We start from the raw sequence: 6,000 nt of genomic DNA on the forward strand, positions 1-6,000 counted from the left end.
GGGAAGCAATTCTTCATACACCACCTTATAAGGTTCATTATGCAACTTATACAGTTCTGCTTTGGCTTGTATTTCTTTCATATTGTGCTTATAGCTGTGGCCAAAATGAGCTTGAGAATGGTTGTCTTAGAATATATCCCAGAATCTTTATGAATGCAGTGTGATACACATGCAGGAGTCCGTCTGTGACAAGAACATGAATGTGGAAATAATTCTGTGAAGACAGGAAGCTCAGAAAGTGAAGATATATGAGTGCTGCCTGTTTTTGCCCAGCCCTCAGATGCTATTATTACCACAAAAGTACTTTGTATATGGGCAAGCCCTTGCTCCAGACATGGATTAGGCAGCTGATTGCCAGAAACAGATTTCAGAGCATTACGAGAAGAATGTTTTCTCTCCCCCCTTCCACACCCCCCCCGTCTTTGCCATGTGAGGGAATAGAGCAAAGCAACATAGCTACAAGCTCTAGAAGTTGAGAGCGATCCCAGCCATGAAGAGTACCGTTCCCTGCCTACTATTTTTCTCAAACTCTCCAAATGAAAACATGACATGAGGGGGAAGCCAAGGCCTAGCATCTCACCACTGGGCATGGGATGAGGAACACTTAATTGAGCAAATGCAAAGATTTCTTTCTAGTACCCACAGACAGTTCCAACCAACCAGCACGCTGTATCAGTGTATTTCACAGACTCTCACCCTTCAACAACAGCACAGGTCTGTTTCTGCTCTCTGGATCCTCACTAAGCTCCATCTTCATTTCATGAATCTACTTTTTAGAACCATTTCCCCTCAAGTAGCTGTCCCTGTATTCCTCCAGACAAGCTTTCCTTGTGGTGAAATTTCTCCCTTGAGCTTTGCCTGGGGCCCATTTATTGCCTGACGTCCAGCAACACATATGAAACAGGAAAGAAAGAGAGAGAGAAAAGAAACCCCTTACAACTTGATGGCAATGGAACATTTTTTTTTCTCTACGGAAAAATACCTACAGAGGAACACATATGGAAAGTGTTATGCTGCCATTAGGATCTCTTTCACATGGAGCCTTTGCTTTACCATCACATCAAATTCACTGTGATTGCCTTCCTTTCATTATATTAGATTTCCTGCTCACTTGATTATGAATCTCTCAAAACTCATGTGGATTTCATAATCTAACAGTTCTTAGATAAATTACACCAAGGATATCCATTTATAAGGGGGGAACATTCTGCCAGAATCAATCCTATATTTTGAAAGGCAATCCCTACCCACTCTTTCACTGAAATGTGCTTTTATTTGTATTTTCCCTATAACATGGTGGAATTTTAACCCCTGAAAGAGGAAAACCAGTGTGTTGACAAGAATCCTTCTTATGGCAAAATAAGTTGTTTCAGGAATGCTGGTTATCTTAGTCAAGGGTGCAAACCACCTCATAGCCAAGGAAACCTGTTACTTTCCTCCTCACAAACTTTAGTGCTAGCCACTATCCTACACCCTCCTTTTTATTTTCTCTAAGACATTTGTCTTCTGTCCCTTAAGATAGTTGTTGATGTCTTAATATTCACCGATATAGAAAATCAGCCAAGAAAACACCAGGGTTAACCTGTGATTAAAAGAAAACCTATAACAATACTGAATAGAAAGCTACTTACTGTTGTTCCTATGCCACCTCCATCCTTGCAGATATGAAACCATAATACAAAAAACAAAGGCTGGGTGAAGACTAAGTCAGACTCAAAGCCACAGTTTCCAAAGATCTTGGTTAAACATTTACCTTAATTTTGAGCTGCAATCTAACGATAGGAATCTGCTTAGGTAGCTGCTGGCATCTTGAGAATCAGGTGACAGGCATTAAGTTCACTCGCCCGCCCTATCAAAGGTGTGCTGAAACACTCAGAAAAGTCACTGGAGCACATCCTGGCTCAGATTTCAACAACACTAGAAATGAAGATTTCCTAAGTCAAAAAGTAATACTCTCATTCAGAACACAAATACTTGCAATCAAACCTCCTTGTTAATATGTGTTAAAATATTGCTAAAATAAAATGAAATGTTTTTAATGCACACACATTTTTTTAATCTCTGTTCTCCTGTTTGGGTGGAAATTTCCAGAGCAAGTAAGAGGGAGGTGCGAGGCTTTTGTCAAGAAGGGGAATTCTACCTTGGAGGGAGTGAAATATTAAATAAATCAGTGCTAGTTATAGGGGGCAAGAGGAGCACACAATGCCCCTTCACACACACAACTTCATTCTTGACATTTGGCCATTTTGAAATGCTTGTTACAGAGTATACATGACAGGTATCAAGCCACATAGATGAGCTAGAGCATCATGACATTTTGAATAAATTGTCTGAAGGCTAGCTGCTATACTTTATATTAATTGTGTAGCAGGTGTGTGTCACTTTTTCGTTTATTTCTGAATAAGCATGTAGGGGGCTGACCTGGATTCCTTGTGTGTGGAAAGGGGAGAGCTAAACTTTTCCCCAGCTTAAGAAAAAATGGAGAAGCTACATTGGTGCTAGTGGAAGCTCTCTTAAGCCTTAAGGTGGGGTGGGGGCAATTTAGGGGGAGAAAGTTCCCCTTAAACTGCCACTTTCTAAGTGCAGCAACCCAGATCTCCATGGGGTCCCCAAATATTTACTTTCAATTTAAAAGAAAATGAGGATTTGTTGAATTATATGGCTAGTATGCTATTCAATATTTACACCCGGCAGATCTCCAGCTGTGGAAGATGCCACAGAAATCTGCCTACACACAACCAGATACATGAGTGGAACCTGATCAGATCACCATGGCCACTCCCACAGATGGTGTTGTGTCTGCAAAAATCCTGGCATACCAACCTATTTAATATATCATGTAGTTCAGGTTTTTCATTAGAGAATAGTGAAGAGCAGGAGTACTAACTTTCTTCTTGCTTTAAACATATTCTCATGCACACTCTGTATGAATAAACTCTGGTCTCTTTGAGGAAAAAAGCCAAAAAAGTGGTGATTCATAGTGGAGCAGGGTATGCTTCATGGTTTCTTTTCTCTGCTCCAAATCTCTCTCTCTCTCTCTCTCTCACTCACTCACTCACTCACTCACTCACCCACCTACCCAACCAACCAACCAACCAACCAACCAACCAACCAACCAACCAACCAACCAACCAACCAACCAACCAACCAACCAACCAACCAACCAACCAACCAACCAACCAACCAACCAACCAACCAACCAACCAACCAACCAACCAACCAACCAATCTCTGTGTCACACAATTGGGTGGGGAGAGCAGAAACAACAATGAGTTAGGTCTTCCTCTTGACTAGTCATGTGATATTCCAGCGTATTATTCACTCACTGGAGGATGTCTCATGTTGTTATCTTATTCTGAGAGACCACTATCACACAAGGTCCTAAGAAAGAAGCTATCCAATACATATGTATGAGTTTTGAAGAAAAACCTGAAGTGTTCTTCAGTGGCAGAAAAACGGTCAAAAAATTGGGAAAGATTAGGAAAGGTTTTGTACCTTTTTAAGGTTTGGGACTTCTTTGCAATATATATATTGAAAAAAAAATCTTTGCATACATATATGCAAAATATATACTGTACATACATACATATATATGCACACAGAGAAAGAGAACTGTTTTTGCTTATTTAAAAATAGCACTTGATACAAAACACAATGTATTTAATGAAAAATACAAGCTAATGTTGCTGCTACTGACAAAAATTACTGGCCTTTTTCACTCTCATGCAGGAGAGAAAAATTTCCCAGTGATCTTTCCCCTGCAAATTATCTCAATGTGTGAATTTATTTTCTTCTTTTTGTAAAGGATGAGATTACTTGGAAATATTTACTGCATCCTAAGGACTTCCCAAAAGGAATATCTGCGTTAGTCTGTTGTGGCAAAATAAAAAATGAGGAGGCTAAATGCAACTGCTAGTTCCAGTTAGAGTTGAGCGACTGAATCAATGTTGTTGTTGTTGTCCCATCAAGTTGCTTCCAGTTTTTAGTGACCCTATGAATTAGTGATCTCTAAACAGTCCTACTATCCACAGCCCTGCTCAGCTTTTATAAGCTCAAGGCCATAGTTTCTTTTATTGGGTTAATTCATCTTTTATTCAGTCTTCCTATTTTCCTGCTGCCTTCAACTTTTCCCAGCCTTATTGTCTTTCACAATGATTCTTGTCTTCTCCTGATGTACCCAAAGTACAATAGCCTACATTTAGTCATTTTTGCTTCTAGGGAGAGTTCCAAGTTAATTGCAAGTTGATTTGATCTAGCAACCACTTTTTTCTTATTATTTGTTGGTAAATAAAATCCAGTGAGAATCACTGAATCAATGAGACTTGCACTCAGTGTTAACAAATCAGGCTCATTCATGGCTCTGTTTTAGCAACTGAATTTTAGCCCAGACTCTTGTGGCACATTTAAGAATAACAGATTTATTGTAGCATGATCTTTATTTTTTCAAATGCATGGATCTTACTCAAGGAAAAAAGTTGACCTACTTGTGATTAGGCACTACTAGATTATAACCATAGAGTCGCTTTTAAAAAATGGATCTCTGAGTCTATTGTGTTGGATAAGTCACTGTGTCCGTAGTGAGAGGAGAAGAGACTCATATCTCATATTCAGACACATACACATTGTAATATGGGCTACACCTCCTAAACACTTTAAGCAGCAAGAAAGGTTCACAGGGGCAAGGTCCACGGTGACAAGTACTTTGTTGTGTGTGTTGTCAATGCTGTGTGGACACATGTTGGTAAGCTAATAGAAGGTGGTACAGGCAGGAGGGAGGCAAATAAGAGCCAATAAGAAGGGCAAAAGTGGATGGCAAAAGGAGATGGAAAAGTAAAGTCAATATGGCATTTCCAAAGCCACAACATAAAACCACCATTTAAATGAAGAAGCAGAAGCAGAAGCAGAAGCAGAAGCAGAAGAAGAAGAAGAAGAAAATTGCCTGCTTGAAGAAATAGAATATTAATTTCCTGCAGTATGGATCATCCATGTCCTTGAAGCCTTCATACCCTATGAAGGAACATCTTTCCCTCTGTATTTTTCTGATCCCAATCCCCATACTTCAGTCTATGACCTGTCACTGCTTTTGTGGATTAGTTCACTTTCCTCCAGGTGTCCTGTGCCTGTATGCATCCTCATGTTGCTGCTAGCAAGACGTCTGCTGTGAAACATTCCCACAATACTGCTGAAATAATGGTATATTATAGTAGGTCCAGACTATAGGTTATGAATATCTTGCCACTAGAAGAGGGAATTCCTTAAGTGGCGATTATATATGAACTGTCTCAACAGGGGTTTTTCCTGCCTGCTATAATTGGCAAGTTAGTCTACTTTGTTTTGCAATTGATCTTCAGGCCGTAAGCATATCTTTCCTTTTTAAAGCTGATTTCTAAGATGCAAAAGACTGCCTCTAACAATGGGATGATTTTTTCTGTCATAATAGTTTATCTGTCATGCAGAATTTGACCCTTAGTCCATGGGGCTTCATCTGCAAGGGAAGCATAAGATAGCATGGAACAGGGACATTTCACCTGCCCTTACTCCAGCACGCCTAGCTCCTGCCCTTTTCCATAAATTCCCCAAGTCTAGATCAGGGATATGTAGCCCATACAAAGACACACCCAACCACTCTCACACAAGTGAAGGCTCACAGGCAGAGAGCGTGTGGTACTGGATGAACAATGGGATGCTCCTGGTAGAACGTGGCACCTGCTGTAGGCTCTGACTGGCATTTATATGAGATACCAATAGGTGAGAACAAAGAGAAAGAAATGGGAAAAGGTCTATATATCTGTTCTCCTCTTCCCCCACCAAAGCTGAAGAATGAGAAACATGATATTTCTTTTGGCAGCTGCAGCTTAGTTCCTCCTACCTTGGTCAGCATAACAACAATAGCAAGAGAGCAGGAAGCACAGGCCAAGAATTTTCCATTCCTGGAACTTTTCTTATTTTTTTTCCATTTCTTTTTTTTTTTATGTTCTTCTTTGATACATATTTCTTCTC

At 40.0% G+C, this 6,000-nt stretch overlaps 1 protein-coding gene across 2 annotated transcripts in view; it reads right to left on the reverse strand.

Moving 5' to 3' along the window:
• The window catches only part of KCNJ16 (potassium inwardly rectifying channel subfamily J member 16), a 74,512-nt gene extending 72,770 nt beyond the window's left edge, over window positions 1-1,742 (reverse strand). The window contains exon 1 of one of the 2 annotated variants that reach the window (XM_020791313.3): window positions 1,632-1,742. The gene's annotated coding sequence lies outside the window, so the exon portion shown is untranslated. The remainder of the gene's footprint in view (window positions 1-1,631) is intronic. The other variant, XM_072990768.2, reaches the window with a different exon arrangement.
• Window positions 1,743-6,000: the final 4,258 nt, after the last annotated feature.

This window comes from Pogona vitticeps, chromosome 2, assembly GCF_051106095.1.
Source record: "Pogona vitticeps strain Pit_001003342236 chromosome 2, PviZW2.1, whole genome shotgun sequence".
Lineage (NCBI taxonomy): Eukaryota > Metazoa > Chordata > Lepidosauria > Squamata > Agamidae > Pogona > Pogona vitticeps.